Source organism: Palaemon carinicauda, chromosome 11 (genome assembly GCF_036898095.1).
Source record: "Palaemon carinicauda isolate YSFRI2023 chromosome 11, ASM3689809v2, whole genome shotgun sequence".
Taxonomy (NCBI): domain Eukaryota; kingdom Metazoa; phylum Arthropoda; class Malacostraca; order Decapoda; family Palaemonidae; genus Palaemon; species Palaemon carinicauda.
Window position 1 is genome coordinate 121,488,364 of NC_090735.1, and position 11,558 is coordinate 121,499,921.

Consider the following 11,558-nt stretch of genomic DNA (forward strand, 5'->3'; position numbering starts at 1 on the left):
TCCTGAACGTCACCAGGCGCATCAGCGAGTTGCCTAACGTCCACATGCGGCTGAAAATCCACACGAGACCGCATCGGGTGTGGTACAACCCCAACTGGTTGACGTGAGATGGCTACACCAACGTCAACAGGACGCACAACAGAACGCTTGGGTGGCTGAAGGCCAGGATCTCCATGAGATAAACGGCTAGGTTCAACGGAAACCTTCTCTGCGTTGTAGTCTTCCATAAGGGACGCAAGCTTAGACTGCATGTCCTGCAGTATAACCCATTTAGGGTCTACGGTAACGGGTGCGGTAACAGACGGGGTTAGCGCCTGAGACGGCACAACTTTGCCTTGCTTAGGCGGCGAGCAGTCATCCGATGACAGCAACGGGTCCGAACTGTCCCAACGACTACATCCAGGACGTTGGACCTGTCCTGAAGGGACCGACTTGCGTTTCAGAGGCCTAGAAACCTTGCTCCATGGTTTCTTGCGTGAAAAGCCTTCGGAAGACGAGGTAAAAATGGGCTCTCTCGTCTTATGGTAGGGGCGATCTTGACGAGATACGCCTGATACCATAGAGGGAACGTCTGTTCGCTGATCAAGGCCTCTCGAACCCATAAGTCGTACGACATTGCTTCTCCCATGGACTTGGGAGCTTGCAAGAGGTCCCGGACTAGGTGAACGACAGGCACGAACAGACGAACCCTCGGTCGCAACACTGTTCACAACACTTTGCGCACTAATCACTTTCCCACTTTCCGCCGTGGCACTATGGCACTCAAGTTCCTTCACGTCAGCCATGAGTTGATTACGGTCACTTGCTAACGCTTCAACTCTCTCCCCCAAGGCATGAATAGCACGTAACATGTCTTGCATAGACGGTTCCTGAGTGCTAGAAGGGGGGTTAGGAACAACCACTACAGGGGAAGGATTAGGTTCAGGGGCATGTGGAGAGGAAAAATCTACGGATCTAGATGAACTTCTCCTTACCCTATCTCTCTCTAGTCTGCGTGTATACTTATCATATTCGAGCCAATCGAATTCCGAAAGGCCCACGCATTCCTCACACCGATCTCCCAATTGACAGGTTTTACCCCGACAATTGGAACAAACAGTATGAGGGTCGAGAGAAGCCTTTGGAAGACGCCTATTACAGTCCCTAGCATTACACTTTCGAAATCTAGGTACTTGAGAAGGGTCAGCCATTTTGAATTAGTCAAAAGAAAATTCCAAAAACAATCCAAGTCATCAACAAATAATCCGATTCAATAAAGAGTTCAAGAGTTTATGTTGAGGAAAAACACCTGTACTGCGAAAGCTCAAACCAAAATAAAGTACTTCACCAAATATGATGGGAAAACTCCAGGTTCTACAGCGAGTATAAATACGTCTTGTCGTCAACGTCGACAGAGAAGAATTGAAGGTTTTGTTTACATACAAGAGTGGTATCTGGCCGACAGTTGGCGCTGGTGGGCACACCCGCAACCTGCATAGCGATCGCTCGCGAGTTTTTTGAGTATGTTGTCTGTCGAGCCGCAGAGTTGCAGCTATTATATATTCACCGGCTAAGTTAAATATTTAAAAAATTAAGGATATACTATATTTTCCATAATATTCTGTCATTAACTCGGTCTTTATGGCTACGGTTAAAGTCACAAAAGATACAACTTTTCAATCCATGAGCATCACTATATGATATTGTGAAGATGAGGCACCTTCAGACTCGCTTATTATAAGCAACTGATTTTCAAGCTTTTAATATGATGACATTCTTGGACAAGCCCTGAGAATTTATAGGAGGAGAGCAATGCTAAGGATCCCTGGCTGTACGAGGCAAGTCCGGTTTGTGCAGTTGAAAGATATAGATCTTCCCACAGGCCTGCCTCAGTATGGGAGGAAAATGGAAGTCTCAAGCGTGTCATTTGTGTATGGGAACGAGGGGAGACTTTCACCGCTTTAACAGGCGAAACCTCTAGAAGTGAAAAGTCATCTTACAGAAAATCTGCCATAAAGGATCACCAATCAGCATGTTAGTGAGAGGCGAGTGGAATCTGTATAAATCAGAATAATCGGGGACCAAGGACAACGGGACCGATTCAGGCACTGGAAGTGTAGTGGCCATAGCCAAGGGATCCGTCTCTAGCAGTGACTCATGATCACTCATTACTTGGGGTGATAACACATTTACAAAATTATCATCAATTAAATAAATCATGGCAATCGTCCTCCGTAACTGGAGCTGCAGAGCACTCAACAAACTAAGGAGCAGGCTGGGAGATATTGGTCGCTGAAATAAGAGCCCAAGTTCCTTACTCTCTTGGAAGAAACAGAAAAACTAATGCCGCCATATACATATTTATTGCAAACGTTTTGACATTTCAAATGCTATCATCAGTGCTACCTAAAGATAAAAAAAAAATACAATTTCAAATTACAAATAACATAAAGTAAAGAATTATTAAAAAGTACGGTAAATATACAATACATGAACCATATATTTTTCCTACTCGTTATCTTGTGTTCTATGCATTTCTAACCGTGATTATTGGGGCAAACCACCCGTTCACGAGTTTTTGGACACCCTAATATAAAGACAATTATGGGGGACACCAGTGGGAAACCAGGGTTTTTTTGGGGTGGGGAAATGTCATAAACGAGTGATTTACAGCAATAATAATAGTCAGAAATGCCAAATTAGCCCAAGATAACCAGTTGAAAAAATTTATGGTTCATGTAAATGGCTGAAAACTGGCCAAACAGGATTATTTAACACTTTTGAGATTTTTAAAAGAGTACAGAACCTAACAATCCCACCTAACCTAACCTAGTAGTTGCCAGGTCACAACCCCTTGACATGGGGGGGAAAGCCCCCGGACCCCCCTTCCAGGTCACAACCTAGCCGTTCAGTGTAAAGCTATTGTTACTCATGTGTAATAAAAAAAATAATAGCGAAATAATTCCTCAAAGGTCCGATTCTGACTTAATTTTCAGGGAAGGCCAGCACATTTTCTACTGCAAAGTTTTTGTTAACATTGCCAAGAAAAAAAAAAAGTGACGGTGTCAATCATAAGGTAAGGAATTATGGTGTCCCCCATAATTGTATTTATATAAGGGGGTCCAAAAACTCATGAACAGGTGGTTTGCCCCAATAATCATGGTCAGAATTGCATAAAACACAAGATAGCAAATATGTTATTTTCCTTAGTAAAATAAATTTTTGAATATACTTACCCGGTGATCATGTAGCTGCAACTCTGTTGCCCGACAGAAAAAACCTACGGTCGGGATACGCCAGCGATCGCTATACAGGTGGGGGTGTACAACAACAGCGCCATCTGTCGAGTAGGTACTCAGGTACTTCTTGTCAACAAGAACCAATTTTCTCCTCGGTCCACTGGGTCTCTATGGGGAGGAAGGGAGGGTCCTTAAATTCATGATCACCGGGTAAGTATATTCAAAAATTTATTTTACTAAGGAAAATAACATTTTCCAATATTAATCTTACCCGGTGATCATGTAGCTGATTCACACCCAGGGGGGTGGGTGGAGACCAGCATACATGTTAACATTAGAAGCTAAGTATCCCGTATTTCATTTTAGCAGTTATTCAAAATAACAAACATAAAATTAATAAGTACCTGGTAAGGAAGTCGACTTGAACCATTACTCTGCCTTTTTAAGTACGTCTTCCTTACTGAGCCTCGCGATCCTCTTAGGATGCTGAGCGACTCCTAGGTGCTGAAGTATGAAGGGCTGCAACCCATACTAAAGGACCTCATCACAACCTCTAATCTCGGCGCTTCTCAAGAAAGAATTTGACCACCCGCCAAATCAACCAGGATGCGAAAGGCTTCTTAGCCTTCCGTACAACCCAAAAACAACAATAAAAAGCATTTCAAGAGAAAGATTAAAAAAGGTTATGGGATTATGGGAATGTAGTGGTTGAGCCCTCACCTACTACTGCACTCGCTGCTACGAATGGTCCCAGGGTGTAGCAGTTCTCGTAAAGAGACTGGACATCTTTAAGGTAAAATGATGCGAACACTGACTTGCTTCTCCAATAGGTTGCATCCATTACACTCTGCAGAGAACGGTTCTGTTTGAAGGCCACTGAAGTAGCGACAGCTCTAACTTCATGTGTCCTTACCTTCAGCAAAGCATGGTCTTCCTCATTCAGATGAGAATGGGCTTCTCTAATCAAAAGTCTGATGTAATAAGAAACTGCGTTCTTCGACATCGGTAAAGAAGGTTTCTTAATAGAACACCATAAAGCTTCTGATTGTCCTCGTAATGGCTTCGTACGTCTTAAATAGTACTTGAGAGCTCTTACTGGGCATAGTACTCTCTCTTGTTCGTTTCCAACCAAACTGGACAGACTTGGAATCTCGAACGATTTGGGCCAAGGACGAGAAGGGAGCTCGTTTTTAGCTAAAAAACCAAGCTGTAAGGAACATGTAGCCGTTTCAGATGTAAATCCTATGTTCCTGCTGAAGGCGTGTATATCACAGACTCTTTTAGCTGTTGCCAAGCAAACGAGAAAAAGAGTCTTCAAAGTGAGATCTTTAAAAGAGGCTGATTGAAGCGGTTCGAACCTTGCTGACATCAGGAACCTTAAAACCACGTCTAAGTTCCAACCTGGTGTGGCTAACCGACGCTCCTTTGAGGTCTCAAAAGACTTCAGGAGGTCCTGTAGATCTTTGTTGTTGGAAAGATCTAAGCCTCTGTGGCGGAAGACTGCTGCCAACATGCTTCTGTAACCTTTGATCGTAGGAGCTGATAGGGATCTTACCCTCCTTAGGTGTAAAAGGAAGTCAGCTATCTGCGTTACAGAGGTATTGGTTGAGGATACTGAATTCGCCTTGCACCAGCTTCGGAAGACTTCCCATTTTGACTGGTAGACCTTGAGAGTGGATGTCCTCCTTGCTCTGGCAATCGCTCTGGCTGCCTCCTTCGAAAAGCCTCTAGCTCTTGAGAGTCTTTCGATAGTTTGAAGGCAGTCAGACGAAGAGCGTGGAGGCTTGGGTGTACCTTCTTTACGTGCGGCTGACGCAGAAGGTCCACTCTTAGAGGAAGAGTCCTGGGAACGTCTACTAGCCATTGCAGTACCTCGGTGAACCATTCTCTCGCGGGCCAGAGGGGAGCAACCAACGTCAACCTTGTCCCTTCGTGAGAGGCGAACTTCTGCAGTACCTTGTTGACAATCTTGAACGGGGGGAACGCATAAAGGTCTAGATGGGACCAATCCAGAAGAAAGGCATCTACGTGAACTGCTGCTGGGTCCGGAATCGGTGAGCAATAATTTGGGAGCCTCTTGGTCATCGAGGTAGCGAACAGATCTATGGTGGGCTGACCCCACAGGGCCCATAGTCTGTTGCAAACATTCTTGTGAAGGGTCCATTCTGTAGGGATGATCTGACCCTTCCGGCTGGGGCGGTCTGCCATGACATTCATATCGCCTTGAATGAACCTCGTTATAAGCGATATCTTTCGATCTCTTGACCAGGTGAGGAGGTCCCTTGCGATCTCGAACAACGTCATCGAATGAGTCCCTCCTTGCTTGGAGATGTACGCCAAGGCTGTAGTGTTGTCGGAGTTCACCTCCACTACCTTGCCTAGAAGGAGGGACTTGAAGCTTCTCAAGGCTAGATGAACTGCCAGTAGCTCCTTGCAGTTGATGTGTAGTGCTCTTTGATCCGGATTCCAGGTGCCCGAGCATTCCCGACCGTCCAGTGTCGCACCCCAGCCCGTGTCCGATGCGTCCGAGAAGAGAAGGTGGTCGGGGGTCTGAACAGCCAGTGGTAGACCTTCCTTGAGAAGAATGTTGTTCTTCCACCAAGTCAGTGCAGACTTCATCTCTTCGGATATAGGAACTGAGACCGCTTCTAGCGTCATGTCCTTTCTCCAGTGAGCAGCTAGGTGATACTGAAGGGGTCGGAGGTGGAGTCTCCCTAACGCGATGAACTGGTCCAGCGATGAAAGTGTCCCTATTAGACTCATCCACTGTCTGACTGAACATCGGTTCCTTCTCAGCATGCTCTGGATGCATTCTTGGGCTTGACTGATTCTGGGGGCCAACGGAAAAGCCCGAAAAGCTCGACTCTGAATCTCCATACCTAGATAGACTATAGTTTGGGATGGGACGAGTTGGGACTTTTCTATACAGTATTGACCAGGAGACCCAATTCCTTGGTCAGATCCATAGTCCATTTGAGATTCTCCAGACAGCGACGACTTGACGTAGCTCTTCAAAGCCAGTCGTCCAAATAGAGGGAGGCTCTGATGTCTGCCAAATGCAGGAATTTGGCAATATTCCTCATCAGTTTGGTAAACACTAGAGGTGCCGTGCTTAGGCCAAAGCACAGGGCTTGGAACTGGTAAACCACCTTCCCAAAGACGAACCTTAGGAAAGGTTGGGAGTCTGGGTGGATGGGGACGTGAAAGTACGCGTCCTTTAGGTCTAACGAGACCATCCAGTCTTCCTTCCTGACCGATGCTAGCACCGACTTCGTCGTCTCCATGGTGAACGTCTGCTTGGTGACAAAGACATTTAGAGCACTGACGTCCAGCACCGGTCTCCACCCTCCTGTCTTCTTCGCTACTAGGAAGAGACGGTTGTAAAAGCCCGGGGATTGATGGTCCCGGACTATGACTACCGCTCCCTTTTGTAGCAAGAGAGACACCTCTTGCTGTAAAGCTAGCCTCTTGTCCTCCTCTCTGTACCTGGGAGAGAGGTCGATGGGAGTAGTTGCTAGAGGGGGCTTGCGCAAGAATGGAATCCTGTACCCCTCTCTGAGCAACTTCACAGACTGTGCGTCTGCACCCCTGTTCTCCCAGGCCTGCCAGTAGTTCTTGAGCCTGGCTCCCACTGCTGTCTGGAGAAGAAGGCAGTCAGACTCTGCCTTTTGAGGACTTGGAACCCTTCTTCTTTTTGCCACGTTGACTATCGGCACGGGTACCTCCTCTGCTGGAGGTTCTGCCACGAAAGGGCGGAATGAACCTAGACGCTGGTGTGTCCATCCTAGGTCTAGGCACGGAAGGTAAAGCTGTGACTTTACGTGCGGATGACGCCACCAGGTCATGGGTGTCTTTCTGGATCAACGAGGCAGCAATCCCCTTGATCAGCTCTTCAGGAAAGAGACACTTGGATAGCGGAGCAAACATCAGCTCTGACTTCTGACATGGTGTGATCCCTGCCGACAAGAAGGAGCAAAGGTGATCTCGCTTCTTAAGAACTCCAGACACGAAAGAAGCCGCAAGCTCGCCAGACCCATCCCGAATGGCTTTGTCCATGCATGACATGATGAGCATGGCAGAGTCCTTATCCGAAGGGGAGGTCTTTCTGCTTAACGCTCCCAAACACCAGTCCAGGAAGTTGAAGATCTCAAACGCACGAAAAACTCCCTTCAAAAGATGGTCCATGTCCGAAAAGGTCCAGCAAATCTTGGAGCGTCTCATAGCCAGTCTGCGGGGAGAGTCTACCAGACTTGAGAAGTCGCCCTGGGCAGAGGCAGGAACTCCCAAGCCGAGATCTTCTCCCGTGGCATACCAGACGCTAGATTTGGAAGCAAGCTTGGTCGGTGGAAAGATGAAGGATGTCTTCCCAAGTTGCTTCTTGGACTGCAACCACTCTCCCAGTACCCTTAAAGCTCTCTTGGATGAGCGCGCGAGTACGAGCTTCGTAAAGGCAGGAGCTGCTGACTGCATGCCTAAAGCGAACTCAGAGGGAGGTGAGCGCGGGGTTGCAGACACAAACTGGTCCAGATACAACTCCTTAAACAGGGCAAGGACTTTCCTAAAGTCTAAGGAGGGAGGCGTAGTCTTGGGTTCCTCTATATCGGAGTGTTGATCGTCCAAATGCGCAGCTTCGTCGTCATCAGAGACTCCTTCATCCGAATGCTGAGGAGGAAGCGGCAAAGGAGGAGAAGAAAGCTGAACGGCTGAATCCGGCAGCACGGGTGCATGCGTAGCTGCACTGGATCCAACATCATGCCGCTGCTGGTCAGTCTGAGAGCTGGCAACAACAAAAGCGGAGAGATGGTGCGTGGTGGGGACTGCCGTGGGTTGCGGAGACTGCCGCATTGCGTCAAAACACGGCAGCTTGACAGCACCTTCCCACTGCTGATGCGGTAGCTCACGCATGTCAACGGAGGGTGCCGCACGTCGGCTAACGTCAACATGCGTCTGGCAGGGTCGACTGCGCATCGGTGGTGGAGCTCTCACAGCCGGAGTGTGGGAGCAGGCAGCCGCAGTGTCTGCTGAGCGCACAACCGTGGCAGGTTGTAGGTTAACGGGTGCAGTGTCAACCTTCTCAGCACGATACTCCTGCATGAAGGAAGCTAGCTGAGTCTGCATAGACTGCAGCATAGACCACTTAGGGTCTACAGCGGTTGGTGCGGCAGCAGACGGAGTGATTGCCTGCTGCGGAACCACTCTACCTCTCTTGGGAGGTGTGCAGTCTTCGGAAGACTGCGGCGAGTCCGAACTGACCCAGTGGCTACACCTGGGCCGTTGGACTCGCTCGGAAGGGACCTTGCGCTTGAGAGGTCGTGAGACCTTGGTCCAGTGTTTCTGACGAGAAACTTCTTCCACAGACAAGGAATGAATGGGCTCACTCGTCTGTTTGTGGGTGGGACGATCTCTGCAAGATACGTCCGCAACCACTGAGGGTACATCTGTACGCTGATCAAGGCCTGTCGAACCCTTTGGTCCTTCGACATTGCTTCTCCCCTGGGCTTGGGAGCTTGCAAGAGGTCCCGGACTGGGAGGACGACTGGCACGAACAGATGCACCCTCATGCGTAACACTGACACTGACACTTTTCACAGCACTTGCACTCACTACACTTCCCACTGCACTTTTCTCCTTCAACTCTTTGACATCGGCCAAGAGTTGATTGCGGTCATTCGCTAATGACTCCACTCTGTCACCAAGAGCCTGAATGGCACGCAACATGTCCGCCATCGAGGGTTGCTGAGAGCTAGTAGAAGGGTCGGGAGTCACCACTACAGGGGAAGGAATAGGTTGAGGGGCATGGGGAGAGGAAAAATCAAAAGAGCGAGACGAACTCCTCCTGATCCTATCCTTCTCTAGCCTACGTGCATTCTTAAGGAATTCATTAAAATCGAATTCCGAAAGCCCAGCGCATTCCTCACATCGATCTTCCAATTGACAGGATTTACCCCTACAATTGGAACAAACGGTGTGAGGATCTATAGAGGCCTTCGGAAGACGCCTAGAACAGTCCCTAGCGCTACACTGCCTGTACTTGGGGACTTGAGTATGGTCAGACATCTTGAATTAGTCAAAGGGGGAAATCCAAAATCTATCCAAGTCGTCAACAAATAATCCAAATCTAATCAAAAAAGCTTGATAAGGTAATGATAATAACTCCTGTACAGCGAAAGCTAATATCTAGAGAGAATACATCACCAAATAGCGTGAAAATCAACTCCAGAAACAACAGCGTATCAAGTAGGTCTTGCCGGTGGCACGACAGAGAGAAAATTGGTTCTTGTTGACAAGAAGTACCTGAGTACCTACTCGACAGATGGCGCTGTTGTTGTACACCCCCACCTGTATAGCGATCGCTGGCGTATCCCGACCGTAGGTTTTTTTCTGTCGGGCAACAGAGTTGCAGCTACATGATCACCGGGTAAGATTAATATTGGAAAAGGACAAATATATATATGGTTTATGTAATTGGCTAGAAATTAAAGTATCATATGTTTACCAATACTTTACATTTTAATAGACCGATACGCAAGTTATTATGCCCCAGCCCCTATTAAACATATAGAGAAAAATACCAAACTAGCTAGCACTTGTCCATTTCTTAGAGCGAATTCCAGTTTCGCTAGAAAATGTTATTTTTATAATAAAATAAATTTTTGAATATACTTACCCGGTGATTATATAAGCTGCAGCTCTGCTGCTCGACAGATAACTCTACGTTCAAAATCCGCCAGCGATCGCTATGCAGGTAGGGGGTGTACATCAACAGCGCCATCTGTCGTGCAGGTACTCAGTACTCAATGTAAACACAGAACTCAATTTTCTCCTCGGTCCACTGCGTCTCTATTGGGGAGGAAGGGAGGGTCCTTTAATATATAATCACCGGGTAAGTATATTCAAAAATTTATTTTATTATAAAAATAACATTTTTCAATATTAAACTTAGCCGGTGATTATATAAGCTGATTCACACCCAGGGGGGTGGGTAGAGACCAGCAATAAATGTTTACATTATTATGAGCTAAGGATTTTTTATTTCATTTTAGCAGTTATTCAAAATAACAAACATAAAATAAATAAGTACCTGGTAAGGAAGTCGACTTGAACAATTACTCTGCCTTTTTAAGTACGTCTTCCTTACGGAGCCTCGCGATCCTCTTAGGATGCTGAGCGACCCCTAGGAGCTGAAGTATCAAGGGTTGCAACCCATACTACAGGACCTCATCAAAACCTCTAATCTAGGCGATTCTCAAGAAAAGAATTTGACCACCCGCCAAATCAACCAGGATGCGAAAGGCTTCTTAGCCTTCCGGACAACCCAAAAACAACAATAAAAAACATTTCAAGAGAAAGATTAAAAAGGTTATGGAATTAGGGGAATGTAGTGGTTGAGCCCTCACCCACTACTGCACTCGCTGCTACGAATGGTCCCAGGGTGTAGCAGTTCTCGTAAAGAGACTGGACATCTTTAAGATAAAAAGACGCGAACACTGACTTGCTTCTCCAATAGGTTGCGTCCATTATACTCTGCAGAGATCTATTTTGTTTAAAGGCCACTGAAGTTGCGACAGCTCTAACTTCATGTGTCCTTACCTTCAGCAAAGCTTGGTCTTCCTCACTCAGATGGGAATGAGCTTCTCGTATCAACAGTCTGATATAATAGGATAAGGCATTCTTTGACATAGGCAAAGAAGGTTTCTTAATAGAACACCATAAAGCATCTGACTGTCCTCGTAAAGGTTTAGTTCGTCTTAAATAGAACTTAAGAGCTCTAACAGGGCATAAGACTCTTTCTAGTTCATTTCCAACCATATTTGAAAGGCTTGGAATATCAAACGATTTCGGCCAAGGACGAGAAGGTAGCTCGTTTTTAGCTAGAAAACCAAGCTGTAAAGAACATGTAGCCGTTTCAGATGAAAATCCGATGTTCCTGCTGAAGGCGTGAATCTCACTGACTCTTTTAGCTGTGGCCAAGCAAACCAGGAAAAGTGTCTTTAAAGTGAGATCTTTAAAGGAGGCTGATTGTAGTGGCTCGAACCTTTCTGACATAAGGAATCTTAGTACCACGTCTAAATTCCAACCAGGTGTAGCCAAACGACGCTCCTTCGTGGTCTCAAAAGACTTAAGGAGGTCCTGTAGATCTTTGTTGTTGGAAAGATCTAAGCCTCTGTGACGGAAGACTGATGCCAACATGCTTCTGTAACCTTTGATAGTGGGAGCTGAAAGAGATCTTTCTTTCCTCAGGTATAATAGGAAGTCAGCTATTTGGGTTACAGAGGTACTGGTCGAGGATACTGATACTGACTTGCACCAGTTTCGGAAGACTTCCCACTTCGACTGGTA